A 23,254-nucleotide genomic window follows, 5' to 3' on the forward strand; every position below is an offset into this window, starting at 1 on the left:
GGACAGAAAAAACGATGGATTTTCCTACCCTCTCCCTATCTCCAATCTCTTGTTCATTTAATCTATCCTTCCCATCCATGCCAGAATTATTGTTCTAAAGAACTAGTTGTATCATCTAAATTCTTCTCCTATTACCTTTACATAAATCCAGAAGTTTTGGCATCTAATCAAGGCCTTCTCATTCTAGGGCTAACTTGCCTTCATTTCCCTGGGGCCTGTCAGACTTTTCCCATTTTCCAAAGTGTGCCCGGCACATTCATGCCTTTGTACATTCTGCTTTTTCATCTAGAAATGTCTTTTTCCTGATACTTCCTGATGGAAGTATCAAATATTCTCTCTTCCAACTGAAGCTTTCTGGATGTTTACAATCATTATTAATTGTTACTTCCAACAAACGCAGGTAATTTGCATCTTTGCTTAGGAAGCATCTCATGCTACCTGATGGTGTACACTTTCCTGTTCCTCTCCTGTATTCCTTCACTACAAGGGCTTTCAACCTCTTTTACCAATAGCATCGCTCATAGCAATAATAAACAGTAAGAGTGAAAATACATTTTATGTTGTATGCACACTTATATATACATTTCATCAATTTAAAGAAGTACTTCCTCCATTTTAATATCTCTGAAATCAGGATGTAGCAATAGGCTATCATATTTTGGTAGAGTTTTCACTTTCTTAATAGTACATAAAGTAATGGCATGTCATAATTGATGACATAGATTTGTTGAAATATGGTACAGAACTGAAACAAAAGTTTCACAAAACAATGTTTACCATTTGTTATGGGTGATGCTCCCTAGTTTTTCATTCTATTTCATTATAAAAAAATGCAGGTTATAATCCACCAAAATGATTTCACTACTCACTTAGGAAGTAGAGAAAAACTACAGAGAACTGACACTTTACAGCTACACAATGGTATTAAAAACTAAGACTGACTACGTTAACATGACTTTACAACTCAACTGTCTGCATAAACATGACTTTAATTTCAAGAAATTCTTGCCCAAGAAGAAGTTGCAGTTAACTTAATTGCAGTTTCAGGAACTTCCTCAAAAAAAAAAAGTCCATTTTCCTGAACAAGACTATTGACTGACCTCACTTTCATCAGGGTAAATAGCACCCTCTTCAACAGGATTACTCTGTTAGGTTTATCAACCAGCTGTTTACTTTTCTAGGCTCGCTTCAAAACTCTCCCGTGTCCACTCATCCTAAATGATTAGCTCATGAATTTAGCTCAATCTCAATCATGCTCTTTCACTGAAAGACCTGTCTTAAACCAGATCCTCCGAATCTTCTACCAACATAGTAATCTCTTACTGCTGTAAGCAATGAACTTGGCTTTGCTTGCTTAACAGGTTATTTGGGTGGTCCTTGCTGGAAGTCAGGAGCTGACACTACATTTTAAACTCCACCAGGGATGACACAGTGCTTGTTATTTATTTTCCTCCCCTCTTCCTCCTGGTGATCCAACACTGATGGATGGGGAGGAAAGGTGTCTTAGGAATGTGAGGGGAGACTAGAGTGGGATCAGTAAGGGATGTATAGTGGTTGCAGGTAAGGAACTCTTGTAGAGGCTGCATCCACAAATTAGAAATCCTGGGGTTGGAACAAGCCTCCCCTTTCTCTTGGTTTTATCTACTCACAATCTCCGCTTCACACCTGGTACTCAGATGGTATTGTTTTAAATATAAAACATTCAAGCTCCCTCCAAATCACTTAACTTCAAGCCACTATGTGATCTTTGAAGTGGTCTTTGCCTCACGCTTGAAGATGAGCACAATAATGGATAAGGGCTGCCAAACGTTTGGTTCTCATCAGGAATGGAATTAAGTCATTGAAAAAATATGTTGACCAGCATCTCTCATTTCATAAATACCTACATAAATTTCACATAAACACTGGAAAGGCTCCTTGGACTTAATAAGCCATGATAAATAAAATAAGTTTGCTTTTCATCTAAATAGGCACCAATCCACGTTTCCCACTACATGTCCCAGTGTAGCTCTTCCCAAATTCTACGCTTCTGTAAAACTGGCCTGGTCCCAGGGCCTGCAACAAGCCAGGTGCTTTCCTCCTCTCTCTTTGCTGTTTCTTCCGCAGGAACACCCACCCTCTCACCTCCTTTGGTTATATAGGTTTCTTCTGATCCATCTGAAAGGTCACCTGTGTCGACCTCACTTAGAAGCCTTTCTCCACACTCTCAGGCAGAATTAATGGCCTTCTTAGCACTTGGCCTCTAATGCGTTTGCCTTGTAAATCGGCTGTTGCCTTCTAGCCAATCCATCTTCAGGTCCGGCTTTCTTGTTTCCGGCCCATCCGGGGGACAGGGATGAAGGCCTTTTCATTTTGGACTGCCCAGTGCTTTGCATGTAGTAGGTGCGCAGTAAACGCTAGGAGTTTTAGCCACTTTGTGTCTACTGCCAGAGCAAGTAGCCGAGTAGAAAAGGCCCGTCTGGCCACCTCCCCGCCGGTCGCCCAGCCCAGCCCAGCCCAGCACACGGAGGCGGCTGATGAGCCCGCGTGCTTCTCGGGCCACCCCCGCGGCGCGCGGCCCCCAGTCACAAGCGTTGGAAATTCCGACGCGTGCAGGAGCGCGGGGCCGGCCGGGGGCGGGGGAACCCGTGGAGTGAGCCTGTGACGTGTGAGGGGCGTAGCTTCACGAGGCCGCGCCCCCTCTCCCTCGCCCTCTCTCGCGGGTCGGGGTTACATGGCGGCGACTGCGGCAAAGCGAGAGCCTCGGAGACACCGGTGCCGCCAGCACAGCCGGAGACCTGAGCCGACCCTGGGGGCTGTCCGCGGGTCCCGCACTCCCTCGATGACTCGGAGAAGTCCCGTAAGTGCGTGTGTGTACGTGTGCGGGGCGCGCCGCGGGGCGGCTCGGGAGGGCGCCTCGGCGGGCCCGGCGGCGGCGGCGGAGCCGGCTCGCTCCATTGTGTGACCCTCCGGCGGCCGCCGCTCAACAAAGGCGCTTTTGTTCCGTCTCCCGCCCGCCCCCTGCCCGCCCGCCGGCCCGCCAGCTCGGGCCTGGCCGGCGCGTCCCCTCGCGGGCCGGCGGGCGGCGGGCCGGGGTCCCCGCGTGGGGCCGTCAGAGCGGCCGGCGCGCCCCTCCCACCCGGCACGCCCCTCGCCGACAGCTCGGCCGGGCCGCGCCCGCCAGCCCCGGGGCCCCCGCATGCCGGCTGCGGCACTGCTGCGGGCCCCGGGCTTCTCAGGTTCGAAGCCCGGCCGGCAGACTAGGGGCGGCGGCCGGGAGGGGCGGCCCGGGCGGGGAGCGTGAGGTGGCGCGGAGTCTCGCCTTCCTGGCACGGTGCCTTTCGAAATGCTCCCGGCTCTCCTCCCCCATCCCATTCCGGTGACTCGGCCTCAGCTGACTCCGGCCGGGCAAAGTCTCCAGTGGACTCGGCAAATTGCGTAGCGCGCACCACTCACCCGGCTCCTCTCAGAGCCATGAAGTCCTCTGCCCAAGTTTTGAGTCTAGCCGTAACTAAGGTACAGAAAACTGGTCCGAGTCGGGATTCCTAATGTCCTCCCTCCGCTCTCCTGCAGCCTTTCCTTAGCTGCGTTCGGGACGTTGAGCGGTGGTCGGTGAAAGTACCCAAATGAAAACTTGTTTTGTCCGTGCACTAAAAAAGGCCTTTGACTTCGCTGTGCATTTTTATCTGATGTGGTGTGGTGCGTTGAAAAGGAAAGGTGTTTTGGCCGCCTTTTGTTCCTTGTTTTAGTAAAGACTCGTCTGGTTCAGGTGTTATGTGGGAGCTCTGTGAAGCAGGATCTTTTTTATTTCTTTACTGTCTTATTTTTTCTCTCTTGCTTGCTTATTGGAAAAGGTCCAGTGAGGGAAACTGGTGATGTGGGATTAGAAACCTACTGAATTTGCAGCGAAATTCATGTTCTTTCCTTCAGTGCAAAAAAAATGCCCTTAAAAGTCAGTCAGTATTAACTTCTTTTACGGATACAAGGTGATTCGTTGAGAGGGAAAAAAAAAAAAAAATTAATGGGACAAAATGGAGCGCAGGCTTCTTCAGAGTAATTTTCTGATTGCTTGATTCTTCTTGTTATATTTTAAAGATCTGGTTGGACATAGCGTCTCTCCAACGTTGGGAAACTGAGATGGAAAGAGTAATCTGACTAGATGAATGTAGGGTCCAAAGAGGGCACTGCCTCTAGAGTTTCTCTTAGAAATGTCATATTTTAATGTTAGAAAAATAATTGGGTGGAAGAAACTTAACATATCTTTAACGATTCGTTGCTCAAACATGTTTATGAAGGTCTTGCTATGTGTTAAGTGGTGTAAAGTCCTTTCATATATGTTACATCATTTAATAAGTATTGCCTTGTGAAACTTGTAAAATTGCTTATTGGTGTCCTAAATTCAGTAATTGCTGTCATCTAGGAAATGCCAAATTTGAGTACAACATGTTTTATCACCTAGATACTGCTATTCAGAAAAAAAACTGGGGGAAATGGAGAATTATTTATAAAAACCTTTATAACCAGGGGTGCCAAAAAAATGTGTACACATGATTTGCATTCATATTTTGTTACCAGTATAACATTGAGTGTTACAACTTTAATACAGTTTTTTCCTTTCTTAAAATGTGTATACATTTTTTTGGCACCCTCTGTGTATGACCACATTTTGGAGTTCAGTTATTTGCAAAAGAAGATGAAAAGCAGTGTTTGACTACCTTCTATGATTAAAGAATCTAGAAAAAATTGAAGATCAATTAATTTTGCAATAGAAAAAGCACCTGTTCTAATGACAAGTGTTAGTACTAAAAGTGTTGCAGCATTTTACATAAGTTCATTTAAGCATCGTGAGAATTCATAACTGACAAAATGGTAAGGTTTGCTGACTCAGGGTACATTGCTGAAGGGGATAGGGTAGTAGGGTAGGAGGAAGCTTGAAGTGCTGCAAGTTTTGAGTTGGGTGATGGCTCATCCTGCCCACACTGCTACGTGGCCTTTTTTTTATACACTGTATTTTTTTAAAATGATAGGCTAAAATATTTCTGTCCACATTATAATCCACATTCTCTCTCTCCCCCTCCCTCCCTCTCCCTCTCTCAGAACCACAGTTTCTCTAAAAAAGTAATGGCTTCTTAAATTGCATTTTAGAAGGCTATCATATATCCTACAGGTGGAATTTTGTAGCATTTGTTGAGAGGAAAGGTAAAATTAATTGCTGGTCAGTTCCTGCAGTTAAATGTTTCATACTAGCAGTTCTTTGGTTATGATTGAGATTTATTACAGAGTATTTACAAAGGACAGATAGTACTTTTATGATGTGGGTAGAAATTAACCTTATATCTTCATTGGTAATGTAAAAGTTATTTTTATAATATCTGGAAGTTAGTTTAAATCAGTCTGTAAAGGTGCAGAAATATTTAATCATATATTGCTTTGAGCATGAGCATTTCATTCTGATGGAATTATATACATAGTGCTTTCTCCTGATCTATATGAGTTTTCGGCTTTAATAAAGACAACTTGAAATAGGTATTGTTATAGGCACTGTTTTCCATCAGTCTTTTTATTTTAAAGATAAGCTGAAGGTATAGTTCCAAATTTAGGACATGCACTGATATTTGGTAATTAAGATATTTTGGCTGATTGTAAAAAGCCATCATGTAGCATTTTGGCTTAAAAGAAGATTTAAAAAAAAGGAAGATTGAGAGTAACAGGTTGTTTTAAAAGTGAGAAGAAAAAACTCCCCATTCCCTCATTTTTCTTTGTATACTATTTATCTTCTCAAAGTGACTTACTTGGGGGTGGCTGGTTAGTAGCTCAGTTGGTTAGAGCGTGGTGCTAATAACACCAAGGTTGCCAGTTTGATCCCTGCACGGGCCACTGTGAGCTGTGCCCTCCTTAAAAAAATAAAAAATAAATAAAAACTCAGATACTCAAAGTGACTTATTTGAAGAGCTTTATGAGCATTGAGTGTATTGTTAATGTGAATTAAATCTTGGGAGAGATTTTGGAAGAGTGTTGCATGATTTACATAAAGGAACTTAAAGTTTAATTCAAACTTTAAAATGAAAGGAAACATAAAATTCAAATATAAAAGTATTATAGATTTTCAAAACATCCTATCACTTAGAGGTTAAACGTGTACTTCCAGTACACTGTGTGTGTGTGTGTGTGTGTGTGTGTGTGTTTAAGAATATAAGTAATTAGCTGTCGTGCATAAATCAGAATTTATAAACCCACTGGATATCTTACCCCATCTCTTATGAAATGGTGAGCCTTACCAACTGCTATCCAGTTCCTTGTTCACATTGCCCACTTGAACCATGTGTTTCTCTAGGGCCCCTGTTAAAATAGAAAGAAGATGCTTCAAGAGTAAATTCTTTGTGGCATTGTTGGCTGCCTCTTGTCAGCTCCTTCTGCCTGTTTTGTGGGCTGTTACACATTATATCCTGCTAGTGGTATCGGGATTTTGGTCAGTTTTATTGCTCAGCCCTGACTGAGACTTTACAAAAACAATAATAATGTTATTGTCGTTAATGGCTTTTTACAGGGAGTTGCTTTTCATGTGGAGCTGATGCTTTGAAGGTATAGGCTGAGTCCAGCATTGTTTTTTTTCCTCCATGAACTGCATATTTGGAAAATATAGGTGCTCCTCTGATAGTTTTAAAAAGGTTTGTCTTTCATACATGTTAGCTTTTTAAATCCATTTCTGAAAAGTTCGAATGTTTATTTAGCAAGTCTCATTTTTCCCATTGATTTTCATTTAAATGTTACAAGTCTTCTCACAGAAAAAAATGATAATCAAAAATTGTTTGTTAGAATCTTAGCATTTACTTCAAGGAAGAGATTGTGCCTCTGCAGAGAGTGTGAAATCTTTGTGCATTTAATTCTGTACAACCATACAATTATAAAACGTTAGTGTTAACAGAGGGGTCATGGACATTATCTTGCTCCAGGTACATCATTTGACAGCTAAGGAAACTGAGGCCCAGAGAGATCTAAGCTTAACCTTGGTTCTCAAAGTGTGATTTCTGGGTCAGTACTATTAGCATCACATGGGAATTTATTAGAATCTATGTTTTCACAATATTTGCAGGTGATTCAAATGTACATTCATGTCTAGAAGCCCTACTAAGTGATGTATACATTGTTGCTCAGCTGATTAGTGATTGATTTGGAAAACTCAGCTCTTCTAGTTGCTCTTTCCATTGGCCCTCTTGAAAAAAGTCAAAAGGAAAATTGAGGGTCTGATCACTGTCCATTAGAACTTTCTGTGATGATGAAAGTGTTCTGTGCTGTCCAGTGCAATAGCCACTAGCCACACTGTTGAGCACTTGGAAGGTGGCTAGTGCACCTGAGGAACTGAATTTTTAATTTTATTTAAATTAGTTTATATTTAAATAGCTGCATGTACCTAGTGGCTAACATATTGGACAGCACAGATCTAGATGCTCATTGCCCATACTTAATTTAAAATAATCTAAGCTCTAATCTAATAATTGATTAAGCTCAGTTTAATAATTTCCCTTTTCATTTACAAATTGGAGAGATGGTAGGGTTTGTTTGTTTTGAGGTGGTAGATTTTGAACTACCCACTTTTCTGTATGCCCAGATATTATTTTAGTAGTTATTATAAAGCAATGCCAATTTTCTGATTGATACTTCTGTGTTTAGTAAAGTAGATAATCTAAGTTCCAAGAAGGTACATTTTCCCTTTTCTCAATAAAGTTATTTTCACTTGGATTAAAAAAAAATAAAAATAGCTGTTAAATAAGCATTTCTTAATTATCTTGTGGATGGATTGAGGAGGGAACAGTTTTGCCTTTAGCCTTGTATCTCCAGGCTTGCTGGCACTTTTTGATAGCTGCCAGATTGATCTGTTGTTTGTTATGTTATTTATTTCCAGCTGCAGAAACATTGAGTGGTTCTTAACCTCCCATCTTATGCAGTGGGAAAATTCTAACCCTAGAGTAAGTCAGACTGGCCTGTGTCCAAATCTTGACATTTGGTATGTGTGTGATTTCAGTGAAGTTGCTTTACCTCTCTGGGCATCAGTGCTCTTGTTTGCAAAATGAGACTTACAAGGTAGTGGTTCTAAATAACAGAAATAATTTGTCACTTAGAAAATGCTTAGCTAGCACTTAATACTCAGTAAATATAAATTACCTTTCTTTCCCCTCCTGCTTAGCTTTTATAGCCTTCTGTAATTTAGTCTTATGCTGAAGATTCCAAGGCAGGCTTAAGACATTCTGGTTTTAGGTCTTGTTGGTTCCCACTGGTTAATTTTATGCCTGGCTTCATTCATGGTACATTCTTTATAGATGCCTCCACTTGTGCTCTGGATTCCTTCTCTTCTCAATGACCCATCTCTTGTCTGCATCATGAGTTTTTCCCTTTCTGTTGGGTCATCTTTATTTTATAGATGTGCTCTACATCTCTACTGTCCAATGTGGTACCCACATTTCAGTTGTTCAGTAGCCACATGTGGCTATTGGCTATCATACTTGACAGTGGAGATACAGTAAGCTCTTATAAACCCTCTCCTGATTCCACATTCTTCTGATCCTGTTTCAAGCAAATTTTTAAGAGTTCTCTTTGTGTGCTCCCTTCATTTTCCTTTGCTCTTCAACCTGCTTCAGACTGGCTTCTGGAACCATCTCACCACTGAAATTGTTCTAGCCAGGGTTACCAGTGAGTTACATTTACCGAATCCATATTACAGGATCTTCTTGTAGCAGCATTCAGTATAGTTGACTTCTGTTTTCTGCCTAGTCACTTGCTTGTCTCTTAGCTTATGAGACACATAGTTTTCTTGTTTTTCTCCTACCTCATACTTTGTCCTATTTTTTTACTGGCTTCTCTCCTCTACCTGCCTCTAAGTTTTGACATATCCCAGAGTGTAGTCCTGGGCTTTTTTTCCCCCTTCTCTTTCTAAATTCTTTCCCTAGGTGGTCTCATTCAACTTATTGTTTAAATACAATCTACATATGAATAATTCTCAAATTTATGTTTTTGGTTTAGACTTCTTTTTTTTTAAGATTTTTTTTTTTTAAGACTTTATTGGGGAAAGGGAACAGGACTTTATTGGGGAACAGTGTGTACTTCCAGGACTTTTTTCCAAGTCAAGTTGTTGTCCTTTCAATCATAGTTGTGGAGGGTGCCATTTCAGCTTCAAGTTGTTGTCCTTTCAGTCTTAGTTGTGGAGGGTGCAGCTCAGCTCCAGGTCCAGTTGCCATTGCTAGTTGCAGGGTGCGCAACCCACCATCCCTTGCGGGAGTTGAACTGGCAACCTGAGAGGACTCACAGCGGCAGCTCAGCTCAAGGTGCCGTGTTCAATCTTAGTTGCAGGTGGCAGAGCCCACCATCCCTTGCGGGACTCAAGGAATTGAACTGGCAACCTTGTGGTTGAGAGCCCACTGGCCCATGTGGGAATTGAACCGGCAGCCTTTGGAGTTAGGAGCATGGAGCTCTAACCACCTGAGCCACCGGGCCGGCCCTGGTTTAGCCTTCTTGGCTTGAGCTCCAGATGTATTATCCAATTGCCTGCTTGATATTACCATTCAGTTATCTAAATAGACATTATCTAAATAGATTTAACATTTCTAAAATGGAACTCTTTTTTTTTTTTTTTTTTTTTTTTTTTTAATTGGGGAGGGGGAACAGGACTTTATTAGGGAACAGTGTGTACTTCTAGGACTTTTTTTCCAAGTCAAGTTGTTGTCCTTTCAGTCTTAGTTGTGGAGGGCGCAGCTCAGCTCCAGGTCCAGTTGCCATTTTCCAGTTGCAGGGGGCACAGCCCACCATTCCTTGCAGTAGTTGAACTGGCAACCCTGTGGTTGAGAGCCCACTGGCCCATGTGGGAATCGAACCAGCAGCCTTCGGAGTTAGGAGCATGGAGCTCTAACTGCCTGAGCAACCGGGCCGGCCCCTAAAATGGAACTCTTTCTCCCATGTTATTCTTCTCTCAGTCTTCCCCATCTCAGTAATTGGCACCTAGGAGTTATTTTTGAATCCTCTTGTTCCCTTATCCCTCATATCTAGTCCATCACCAAGTTTTCTTAGTCTCTGAAATATGGTTTGAATCTGTCTCCTATTTGACATCTTAATTTCTACCAGTTTAGTCTCAGCTACCATAATCTCACATGGCCTACTGAAATAGCTTTTAACTGGTCTCTGTTTTCACTGAACTATCTTCTTCAGTTTATTCTCCTCCCAGTAGCCAGAATCATCTTTTTAAAATGTAAAGGAAATCATGCCAATTGTCTGCTTAAAACCTTTCGTTAGTTTTCCTTATCTCGTAGTTATAAAATTCAGAACCTTGCCTCATGTGTTCCTTTCTGCCTATCTAATCTTATCTCTACACGAGCTGTTGCTCCCTTTGATTAAGGTGCTGTGGCTATACTGTCATCTTTTCATTTCCTTCAAAATACCAAGTTCTGTCTTGCTTTAGGTTGTATTTGCTGTTTTCTCTGTTTGGAATGCTCTTCTCCCATATCTTAGCAACAATGGTATCTTCTCCTCATTCAGGTTTCAGCTCCTTAGATGGCCATTTTCCAGCCACCCAGTCATAGCACTTGGTCAAATCTGAAGTTATATTGTTAGTTTACCTGTTTGTTAGACTTTCCTCACTAAACTCTTTGGAAACAGAAGAACCTTAACTGTCTTATTCTTCACTGTACCATCAAACAGTGCCTGGCACATACCAAGTGCTCAGTAAACTTTTGTGGATCGTACGAAATATTTGTTTGATTCCTTTAAACTTCTAAAGGGAGAATGTATGTTAAAGATTGCATTGTAGTTAATGTGATTCTGCATTGGGTCCTTTAGCTCAAGTACATTATCGGTACAGTTGCAGAAACTTAAACAGAATATTAGATGGTAGTACTGTACCAGTGTTAATTTCCAGATTTTGATGATTATATTTGGTTATGCAGAAGAATGCCCTGTCTGCAGGAAATGTACTCTACTCTCAAAGGGGTGTGTGTGTGTGTGTGTGTGTGTGTGTAATGTATTTGTCAGTAAAAACATTACGTTATTTGACAGAAGATCATGGGCTTTGGTTTATAAATCTGGTTCAAATCCTGGCTCTGTCACTGATGTGTGATACTGAATGCATTATTTAAATTCTCTAAAATAAAGATCCTAAGGCCCATTTTGTAATGTTGTTAGGAGGATTTAGTGTAAGAGTATATGCCCGGCACAATGCTTCACACATAATACGTTCTTAATGAAGCCTGCTATTTCTCATATTCTTTAAAAAAATAAATATTAAAAAATTTATTCTCATGTTTAGTGCTATGACTTCCTTTATAATATAAACAAATACTTTTCAAATTAATTGCTTTTGGGATTTCTGGTCAAGATGGCGGAGTAGGGAAACTGCTTGCCTCCTGTCACGACCACATCAGAATAACAACTAAATTACAGAACAACCATCATTAAAAATAGCCTGAAGTCTAGCTGAACCAGAAGTCCTACAACTAAGAATATACAAAATAAGCCACCTGGAGACTGGTCAGAGGGGCAGAGATGCAGAACGGGCTGGTTTCACACCCATGTGTGGCTGTTAAAAATTGGGAGGGCTATCTCAGCTGTGGTGGTCCCCGTGTAGGAGCAAGGGGTCCCAGCTCCACACCAGGCTCCCCAGCCCAGGGTTTCAGTGCTTGGAAGAGAAGTCCCCACAACTTCTGACTGAAAACCAGCAGAGATTGCGGCTCAGTGAGAAGGAGGGCAGCTGGAGTCCCAGGTGCTCCTTTTAAAGGGCCTGTATGTGGACTTACTTGCTGACAGACTCACTCGCTGGAGCAGCAGCTTGAACTGCGCAAGGGACATATGGAGAGAAACTGAATGTTTGACTTTAGAGTGAGAGCTGGAGGGGCAGCCTCCTCCTAGATAGAAGTGCTGATAGAAGGCATTATTTCTTTGTAGAGCCCCCACCACCACCCAGTGTGCAGATGCAGGCAGCCGCCATACCTGACTCTCCGTCAACGTGGCTAATACTGTTCTTCTCACCTTGGTGATTCCCTGAGACCCTGCCCCACACAACTTATGGCCCCACCCAAGCCATTTCCAGTTCCCTACAAATGGCCTGTCTTGGCTCATGCTTCAGACTGTGCTAAAATCTCTCAAAGGTTCACAAAACTCAAACAAGCAGCATCTGGCTTTGGCATGCCCTGTACCTCATGCTGAGTAGCCTGAAGCCCAGCACTAGGTGGCAGCCAGCGTTGGTTTGTGGCTTGGCCTCTTTCACGTACCTCCAAGCCCAGCGTGGGTGGCTGCCATCTGTGGATTGCTTTGTGGCGAATGCCAGGTGGCTCAGGGCAGGGCACATGCTGTGGCTGAACTTGGCCTGTGGCAAGACCCCTCCCAAGAGGCCCCGGGACTGGCACGCCCGCATGCCAACTTCAAACCTGAGCTGGAGCACCACCCAGCTGCCTCCAGGGCGACACATCCAAAAGGCAGACTGGGCAGGCACCAGAGTACTGTTAAAGCAAATCCTGCTCAATAGGATCATTCCCTGCACAACAGCACCTCCACTGTAGTTACGGCCAGTCTTTACAAGCAGTCAGCTCTAGGGTCAGTCACTCCCATTGATGTGTAAACAGCAAACAAAGCTCAACTACAATAGGAGGGCACACACAACCCACACAGGGGACACACCTGGAGCACCCAGCTCAGGGTGACCAGGGAGACTGTGCCACTGTTGCCCCACAGCATACCTACTGCATAAGGCCACTCTGCTAACACTGGAAGACATTCCACTCCTGCATAATACATAGAAGCAATCACAGGGAGGCAGCCAAAATGGGGAGACAAAGAAACATGTCCCAAATAAAAGAACAGACCAGAGCTCCAGAAAAAGAACTAAACAATGGAGGCAAGCAGTCTACCAGACGCAGAGTTTAAAACACTGGTTATAAGGATGATCATTGAACTTAGGGGAAGAGTAGATGAATTCAGTGAGAACATTAACAAAGCGTTAGGAAACGTAAAAATGGAGATAGAAAACAAAAAAGAACCAGTCAGAAATGAAGAATACAATAACAAATACATTGTTTCATAAAATCAACAGTAGATTAGATGAAGCAGAGGATCGAATCAGCGATTTAGAAGTTAAAGTAGCAGAAAACACCCGTTCAGAACAGCAAAAAATAAAATAAAATAAAATAAAAAGAGAGTACAGGACGTCTGGGACAACAAGTGTATCAATATTCATATCATTGGGATACCAGAAGGAGAAGAGAGTAAGGAATTGAAAACCTACTTGAAGACATAGTAACATAAAACTTCCCTAACCTGGCGGAGGAAATAGACATACATGCCCAGGAAGTACAAGATAAACCTAAAGAGCCCCACACCAAGATGCATCTTAATTAAAATGCCAAAGGTTAAAGACAAGGAGAGAATCTTAAAAGCAAGTGAAAAAGTAGTTAGTTACCTACAAGAGAGCTCCCATAAGACTGTCAGCTGATTTCTCAACAGAAACTTTGCAGGCCAGAATGGATTGTCATGGAATATTCAAGGTGATGAGAAGTAAGGACCTACAACCAAGATTACCTAGCATAACTATCATTTAGAATTGAAGGAGAGATAAAGAGCTTTCTAGATAAGAAAAAGCTAAAGGAGTTCATCAACACTAAACCAGTATTACAAGAAATGTTAAAGGTACTTCTTTAAGAAGAGGAAAAAAAGGTAAAAAATATGAGTAATAAAGTGCAACAACTATATCTCTATCAACAATTCTTTTAAATGGATTAAATGCTCCAATCAAAAGATAGGGGCACTGAATACATAAGTAAACAAGACCCTTATATATGCTGCCTACAAGAGACTCACTTCAGGTTGAAAGACACACACAGATTAAGTAAAGGGATGGAAAAAGATATTTCATGAAAACGGAAACAAAGGGCTGGAGTAGCAATACTTATACCAGACAAAATAGACTTTAAAAAAAAAAGGCTACAACAAGAGACAAAGAAGGACCCAGGAATCCCCCTTCTAGGTGTTTATCCAAAGAAATCCAAAACACTACTTCAAAGGGACATGTGCATTCATATGTTCATTGCAACATTATGTACAATAGCCAGGATATGGAGGCAACCTGAGTGTCCATCAATGAATGAATGGATAAAGAAGAGGTGGTACATATTTACAATGAATTATTACTCAGCCATAAAAGTAAAATCTTGCCATCTGCAACAACACGAACCTAGGGGTATTGTTCTGAGTGGAGTAAGTCAGATAGAGAAAGACAAATGTCATATGATTTCACTTATATGTGGAATCTAAAGAACAAAATAAACTAACAACAGAAACAAACTCATAGATACAGAGAACATTTTGATGGTTACCAGATGGGAGGGGGTTGGGAGGATAGGTGAAAAGGGGAAGGGATTAAGAAGTACAAATTGGTAGTTACAAACTGGTCATGGGGATATAAAGTATAGCATAAGGAATATAGTCAATAATATTGTAGTAACTATGGTGTCAGATGGGTACTAGGTTTATCGGGGCGATCACGTCATAATTTATATCACAATCTAATCGCTATGTTGTACACCTGAAACTAATATAATATTGTAGGTCAACTGTAATTGAAAAATAAAAGTTATTAAAAAATCAATTGCTTTTATAATAGTTGATAAAGTGGGATAAATATGTACCACACATTATTTATATGCTCAAGTTAGAATTTTTGGACCATATTCTGTAACATAATTTTTTAATACCTTAAAATTGTATACTTTTAAAACAAAGTAGAGCCCCCTTGAAATTATTTCAATTAAATGTTATTATATTTGTCTTGATATGTTAATTTCCATTTCCTTTGGAATTGTCAATGAATCTGTGGTTTGTTAATATCTTAGTTTGTATTGTTGTTGATGTAAAAGTACACAAAAACTACTTGGCAAAATAAATCATTGCTTACAATTGGTGATTTATTTAGTTTTCTCTCTTTTTCCTTTTCATTTATGGATATGTTATTAAGTAAACAGAATGATAAAAAACGGACGTGTTTAAAGATGACCTATGAGCCTTTCATTAGTTATCTATTTAAATAATATAAACTGCCAATATTGTAAATCTTATGATTGCATGATTCAGTTTGTGCTTTTATTGTTGTATATTTTTATGTGTGCTATAAACACATGATACATTATTTTTTGTCTTAAAACAACAGTCTTTTAGACTGTTAAACATGTGGATAGATTTTTTTTTTTTAAGGCTTTTAATATATCCAGTTATTTACCCTTTATTGGGATTTTGTTCCTTTCTGAAGATCTGGGGTTCCATTTGGTGTCATTTCCCTTCAGCCTAAATAACTTCTTTTAGCATTTCTTATAGTGAAAGTCTGCTGGAGACAAATTCTTGCTGCTTTTGTCTCCTTGAAAATGTCTATTTCATCCTCATTTTTGAAATATATTTCCCTAGGTATGGAATTCTGGGTTGATAGTTTCTTTTTCTTTTGACACTCTAAAGATGAAGTTCTGTTGTCTTCTGGCTTTCACTGTTACTTGTAATATTACATCAGCCATCATTCCTGTTGTCTTTCCCTAGTACAAACTTCTCTTTCACTGGTTGCTTTTAAGAGTTGCTCCCCGCTGTCCCCATTTTCAACAGTTTGTGGTGTGCCTAGGTATGAGTGTCTTTGTATTTATCCTGCTTGTCGTTCATTGAGATTCTGGGTCTGTGTGTTGGTGTCCTTTATCAGTTTTCGAAAGTTTTTGTCCATTATCTCTTTATATTCTTCTGCCCCATCAGCTTTCTGAACCTTGGGGCTCTCTGCTTTTCAGCCTGGCTTCCTGCTAAGACTACTTGGATGTTTTCTTTGCTTTCCATTCCCATCTCAGGTTTTCTTTGCCTCATGTTTTTGGTCTATTTCTTTGCCTTACACTGAGAATGCTTCGGGGATGGTTTTCTAATGCTTCCTTGTCTTGTTCCCTGTCTTCAGAGGGCAGCTGTCTTGGACACGTTGGAGACCCATATGCTTCATGAGATTTTTTCTCAGTTTACCTGTCTTGCCTGTAGATTTTTGCACTCAGTGAACACCCATGGGGGAAGAATTAGCAGGTAGGGCTTGTAACTAGGCCTCCTCTGAACTGTAATCTATTACCTGAATTCATATGTAGCCATTAAATTTGGTTGTAAATTTGGCTGGTTTCTTCTTAATCCTGTTAGTGGAAAATTCCTTCTTCTTCTGCCACTTTGCCAGGAATGAGAATAGCCGTGTTCTCGTCTCTTATGAAGGGCTTGCCATTTTCTGGAATTTAATGTACTTAGATTTTGCATTCTTAACTTTTTGATGTGTTTTTTTTTTTTAAACACCCTGATTTTGTAGCTTATCCATCATGTCATGATGTAAGAATAATGGTGTCTTGCCTCTTTCTGCATTCTAATTACAAATGGAAATCCTGAGCCTTTCATTAAAATTATAAAATTTTAGAGCTGGAAGAGACTATAGAAATCAGATAGTTTAGCTCCATCATATACCTGATGAGGAACTGAGACTTAGAAATGTGAAATGCTTTGATTGACAGCTAATTAGTACGGATCCTGGACTAGACCTCAGATCTCTATAGCTCACATGTTTTGTTTTGTTTTCTTTTAATATGGGCTTAGTGTAATTTGGCAGGAATTTTTCAAAGTGCCAATCTCTAGTGTAAACCTGATAGGAAACTTACACGCTCTTTTTTTTTTTTTTTAAATCTTGCAAACTTTGTTCAGGTTTGGAGAAAATGAGAAACAAAGGAAAAAGGATATTCCAGAAAAGTCATATGCCATTCTGAGTCATATTTTTTAATCTGGGGATTCTCCAACCAAGCATGGTTGTTCTCTCCATTTGATGAGAGTCCAGAAATGTTTTGTTTGGCCTTGCCTTCTTCAGCTCCTCACTAGGGTTAGCTAAAAAATGAGAGTAGTTATACTGGATATGCAATCTGGAAAGCTGTGGTGACAGATGCCACAGACCCTACTAGGATGTACTGAAGAACAGTAAAATCAGTAATGTCAAGGTCTTACATAGCTTCATGATACCTGCTTGGTAGTACATGAACTAATAGGACTTTTGTATAGAATCCTGCTTGTTTGGTTATATAGGACACTTATTTCAGTGGCACAATCCCTCCCGACTTCTCAACAAAACAAAATAGGAGCTATAACAAAACTGAAGTGTTTTTGTTTCTTCAGTCTGAGTGGGTTGAAATCAATTGCTTTCTTAATGTTTTGGCAGACCTGTGTGTTCACTGTCGGGTGAGCCTCCTGGGCAAATGCCTGGAAAGGAAAGCACTGTATCTAGGAGTCATTACTGGTGTTCCCTCAGGGTAGGTCAGAAAATGATCAGATTCTAAAAAAACTGAGGGTTGAGTTTGTCTTCTCCAAAACTTCCTACTGTTAAATAGAATATGCTATTTACATTAATTTATTCAGTATAGTTTTCAAGGTGCCTACTAAGTACCAGGTATTATGCTCAGAAACTGTTAGTAAAACTACTTAGTTCCAAACCTTTTATTGTGAAATAGAGCTACAACAAAGGGCAGGGGATTGGTGCCCTTGAAAATAAAGAGTAGAAGATCTGAAGAATAGAGATTAAATTAGATTAGATTGGGAAAGATGGCAAAAGACAAAGGAAGGAGAATGCTGTTAGAAAAGAAAGGAGAAAGAAATGCTAGTGGGATAAGGAGGAATTACAAGAATGCTCTAGGCGTGTGTGTACTCCATGAGGTTAGACTTTTTAAAAAATCTATTTTGACTCTTACTGTATGTTAATGCCTAAAACAATGCCTGATATATATATATATATATATATATATATATATATATAGAGAGAGAGAGAGAGAGAGAGAGAGAGAGAGAGAGAGAGAGAGAGAGAGAACGCGCGCAAGCACTCAATAGGGTTTTGTTGAGCAAAAAAGTAGTTGACAGGTGGAAGAATTAAAGTTGTTGTATGCAAAACTCTTCAAAATGTCTTGGTGCTCTCTGCTTTTGGGACAGTGTTGGGTTTGCATTTCCCTACTCCCTTGAAGTAGGTGTGACCAAAGGTTAGAAGTGAAGTGTATCATTTTTAGATGGAAGCTTTAGGTACCAGTGAGATATTAATATTGCCACTTTCTCTTTTGCTCTGACACACTGAGTGGCAGTGGTAGAGAAGAAGGTAGCTACCTCGACAGCTTAGATGACAACTGTGAGAGACTTGTTACGTGAGCAAGACTTAAATTTTGGAGTTATTTGTTGTCCTGACTGCTACTGAAATTTATATTAATTTTCATCTTGTTGGGATCCTTAGATGTCCAAAGTTACTTGAAGAAGGAGGTTGCCTACATGTCTTCTGCTTGTATATTTGCTCCAACATTTCCTTAATGTTAGGAGAGGAGACAGAAATGAGGGCTTGGGCAGGAGGAAGATAGGAGAGGGGATGAGGAGTTATTATAATTATTTTTAAATTTCTAGCCATAAGTTTGTAGAAGGGATTGTGTTTAATATTCAGTATACAGCAATTTCAATCACATTTTCCCTATTCTGGGTGTACCATCATAATACCGTGTTTCCCTGAAAATAAGACCTAGCGGGACTATCAGCTCTAATGCGTCTTTTGGAGCAAAAATTAATGTAAGACCCGGTCTTATATAAGACCGGATATTATATTATATTGTATTGTATAAGACCTGGTCTTATATTACAGTAAAATAAGACCGGGTCTTATATTAATTTTTGCTCCAAAAGACGCATTAGAGCTGACTATCCGGCTAGGTCTTATTTTCGGGGAAATACGGTAACTACTTAGGAACAAAACCCAGTGAAGTAAAAGACTTATACTGTGCTTTTATAGATCACAGACTTTTAGAATTGGAAGGATCTTTAGAGATTCTCTGACTAGTTTATCTGGTCTGTGAAGTTCTGATATTCCAATATGGATACCCCAGAGTAAACAGCAACTAGAGATGAGCATCAAAATAAACATAATGGCATTTATTTTATAGTTTTGAGATCAGAGGTATCCCAGGTGTTAAAATGTATTTAGGCAAAGGTTCAGACAATTTAAGAACAGAAATTGGGAGTAGAAGAGGAGTTTTTAAAAAATTGGATACTTTGTTTGAAGCTGTGTAATCATCTGCCTTTGACTTGATAGCAGGTAAAGCTTGTTAGGTTTTGGTGTTTTAGTTTTAAGGTCCTCTCTCCCATCCTAGGTTCCTAGGATCATTCACTGACACTAATTTGCACTCTGCCTGAGAGAGGTCCCTGGTAACTCTTAGGACTACCCCACATTAGGGACAAGAGCTTTGTCAAGAATGCATATGCGCAAGCAGTTAAGTTGTAGCCTTTGGGTTTCTCTACCCTAGAAACTTAGCAGCTTTGATGAGAACTTGAGACATGATTTTAGGGAAGAGTGAATTTGCTATAACAACACCTCTCTGTGCCAGGGTTAGGAGACCGTCCTAGGTGAATATAAAAGTAGAGATCAACCTTTCCCTTCTCTCCAAACGCAACTGGGTTTTGGCTGAGAAGATGTGAGGCTGGCTAGATTCCAATCAACTCAAGTTACTCACTTGACCCTGGAGAAGAGCAAAATAGGCAAGAGCTGTCGAAGAGGGTGGAGGGTAAGAGCTGTCTGTGAGTGTGATCAGGCCAGATGACCCATGTCAGCATTTAACCTGAGGAGCTGCAGAATGGAAGATGGAAGAAAAAAACCAAAAAAGTAACCTTTATGTTTAAGGCCCTCCTCTCAAACTTGTTTTGCACATTCAGACTCCCTTTCTGACATAGGCCAAGTTGTTACTGGATAAGAAGGGAAAGAAGAACCAGTTTCTGTAGAATGGGTCTGGGGTGGGCAGAGTGAAATTATTGTACTGTTTTTTATTTCTTTCTTTTGCTTTTGACAACTTTATTTCATGCACTTAGGTTTGATTCAGAGTACATGTGTTTCTCTTGGTATCGGGGTAGGCTAAATGACAGAAAGCAGTAGGTAATTAAGGGAAGAAAGTAGTATTTGAGAAGACAGCTGTGGCTAATGCACTTTCAGGGAACTGTCTTATAAACATAGGAAGTTGGTACACAGCCTGGGCTACATAGAGCGCTTTTACTTCCTTATTACGGTGGATCACTGAAAGACTACAAGTAAAGCATAAAGCCAAATTCACTCTTATAAATCATTGTCTCTACTTCCACCAAACTTATCTACCAAATTGTTAAAAATAAAACAACGTTGAACCAGCTAATTAGAACTAATGATCATCCCTCTCTAAGCAACACAGCATCAGCACTGAGGTTGGTCGGAATGGGTAATATTTGCAGACAGAGAAATTAGAAGGATGCTGGGAAGAGTCATTTTAAGTTACTGTCCCGCCTTAGTTTTCCTTTTCCTCCTTTGAAGTGTGTGGAATATGGAACCCCAGATCTTTCCTGAGTCTAAGCCTTGAACTTTGCTTTTATGAAGTTAAACATGAAAGATGGTGGAGAAAATGGTATAAATGGGACATTTGTAGAGGTCGTTTATGTGGGTGGAGGACGCCCTGACCAGTAATCTGCTGGTCCAGTTGAATTGTAACTCCGTACTTCAGTCAGGACAAGAAGCTCCATGATTGATGTGAAAGATGGAGGTGGTTGGAGAGATCAGGCTTTGGAATGTAACTATCCTAAGGGGTCAGGCTGATAAGGACAAAGCAGTTTTCATGGTCATTAAGAGTGAGCATGGGAAACCGCTGCCTTTTTGTGGTTCCCAGAGGCACATATCTTTACCTCCCTGAATAGGTCAGATCCCCCCCTGTGTAGGCTGATAGCATCTGGCACCATTTCTTGGTACCATTTGTCCCCTTTGCATCTCCCTTTTTCCTGTGTTACTTTACTATTGTTCGTCTCCAACTGTACTGTAAACTCCATGAGGTCAGGGCTCAAGTCTATTTTTATTTACCATTTTATCCCAGGGCCTAGTATGTATATTGACAGGTACATAATATATAATTAATACTTGCTGAATGGATTGTGACTGAATTGAAAACATTTACTGGATCCACTTTATCATGCAGAGGTATAACATTACCTCCGACTTACTGATTAAGGTGGGCTTACTTTCCAAGCCCCTGGATGAAAAGGTGCTCCAATAGCTTTTGGTCTAATGGATACTAATGGACTCTGAAGAATGCTACTCACAGAGCAATGAAGCAGATCACTGGGCAAGCACTGTTATTGTAAATAAGAGGTGTTTTTTTTCCCCCCAAATTTTTTATTGGTGCAATCCTCACTGTCTAGTGGAATTACCATTGTTGATGAATATTACCTTCTCTCTTTAGAATGGTCTCGTATTTCTGAAAAGTCTGTTCAAGGCTTTCAATAGAGTCATCATCTGAATCTATAATGAGGACTCGGCAGTTCTCAGACTGGGCACAAGCTCCTACCTTCCTTAAGATGAATTTTACCCACTCTCTGCCCCTTAAGTGCTGATCAGTCACTGAGATTTCTGAAAAGGTATCTTCATCCTTTTACTTAGGGTTTCCAGGCGGGAATTCCCAACCCTTCTCAGGAATGTTTTTCGCTTTTCCGTTCCCGAATCCCGAGATACAAACTTTTCTGTTCTCCGCGATGAATCATTTTCACAAAGTGACGGTTAATACTACCAACCACCTGGGCTCAAGGAGCCAGTTTTCCCGATTCCCTGACCAACTTTTCTTGGAATTCGGGAACGGGAAAGCGAAAAAAATTCCTGAGAATGGGCAGGAATTCCCTCCTGGAAACCCGACTTTTACTTGTTTCTGGTCTGTGATGCTTCTTGGTCTCACTAAAATTTGAAGGGGACAGATGTGGATACGGGGGTCTTGAGTAGCGATCTCATTCTCATGGCTGCGATTTCTACTGTGCCACTATTTTGTGAGATAATAGTGGGGTGTTTTTGAAAAAGCATTATTTATGCTTGATTATGATTGCTCTGCTAGTGAATTAGAAGCTTGAAAGTACTTAGAGATTTTGTTCTTATGTCAAGTCTATAGAACTAACTTAAAAATACACATTTATCAAAAACTTAAAACTCGACTGAACTTTAGGGAATTGTCTATGTTAGGGCAAGAAGGTAAGTGAACAACCATTCTATTTCAGGGGGAGACTAGAAATGTAAAATTTCAGAAATACTGGAGCCTTTGAAAAATACTGTTTTTCTAGGATATTTGATAGGGAACAGGAAGTGTCGACATGTAAACAAATAGAAAAAATTGACAGGGGACACACAGTATTAATTAAAGCCTTTAAAAATGTGAAGTATTTTTTTTTTACTCAAAAGTTTATTTGCAGACTTTAACTTTTAAATGTTTAACTACAAATAGACTGATAAGCCAGAATTTTTAGGAGTCTGCTTGTTTGTGCTTTTTTTCCCCTGATTTCTGAGAAGCAGACAAAAACTTGTAAACAGAAGAAACCACCTCTGTTATAATAAAACAAAGCTATTTTGCTATTATTGTCCTTTAAAATATAAAGCAGATGCAAGAAGCTCTCAGATTTATTAAAAGAATTCAGGGATAGTACATACTAATTTTTGTTAAAGTCATTGCCATAAGGGGCATTTATTTATTAATATCATAAGTTTCTCTTTCACACATTACTTTTCATGTTTGTTGATTTCTCAAAATTGAAGATTTGCTCCGATTGAGGCAAGTGCTGTTAACTGTATACTTTTTAGAATCTTGTATTGCCACATATGAAGTATGTAGGACTGTGAAGCAGGCAGGAAATAAAGGCAGATTCACTATTGTATAAGAGCTTTACTAGTGTGAAATAGCTGATGTGTTTGAAAGTTCTAGCAGTTCTCTTCAGCCATACCTGAAAGTGATTGAAAGTTGTCAATCTTCTTGTTCAGAATGGGTTGCTTTATTTCATACACTAATAAAGTTTCTTGTTGCCTTTAAATGATTAGCCCTTTGAATTAAAGGAATATTATACCTGTCCCACTTCCAATCCCTTCAGACCCATTCAGAAAATAACACTATATACACCTATACCAGCTTTTAGATCAAAAGTCAGCAACAGGAAGCCTTTCCATTTAAGGGTTAGGCTGTATTACTTGCATATACATTTAAATGAACTATTACAGTGGCCTCCTAGTTTCTCAGACTTGAGGCGCACACTCACTCTCACGCACACGCACACTCTCTGTCACGGCCAGCCCCCCTGTCTGGAGCAGTTGCTCCCACATAGCATCCATAGAGGCCCACCCGTCCATTACTTCTTCCTTCAGAGCTTTGCTCCAATACCGCCTTATCAGACACGCATTCCCTAACCACCCTCCTTGTCCCCTTGT

At 40.3% G+C, this 23,254-nt stretch overlaps 1 protein-coding gene across 2 annotated transcripts in view; it reads left to right on the forward strand.

The window, feature by feature from the left end:
• Positions 1-2,562: 2,562 nt before the first annotated feature.
• Positions 2,563-23,254, forward strand: part of MAPK6 (mitogen-activated protein kinase 6) — a 37,817-nt gene continuing 17,125 nt past the window's right edge. Inside the window, exon 1 of one of the 2 annotated variants that reach the window (XM_019730626.3) lies at positions 2,563-2,839. The gene's annotated coding sequence lies outside the window, so the exon portion shown is untranslated. Of the gene's footprint in view, positions 2,840-3,301; positions 3,496-23,254 lie in introns of those variants that run through there. The other variant, XM_074327736.2, reaches the window with a different exon arrangement.

This window comes from Rhinolophus sinicus, chromosome 3 (assembly GCF_057876585.1).
Source record: "Rhinolophus sinicus isolate RSI-liver-muscle chromosome 3, RSI-T2T, whole genome shotgun sequence".
In the NCBI taxonomy this organism is placed as follows: Eukaryota; Metazoa; Chordata; class Mammalia; order Chiroptera; family Rhinolophidae; genus Rhinolophus; species Rhinolophus sinicus.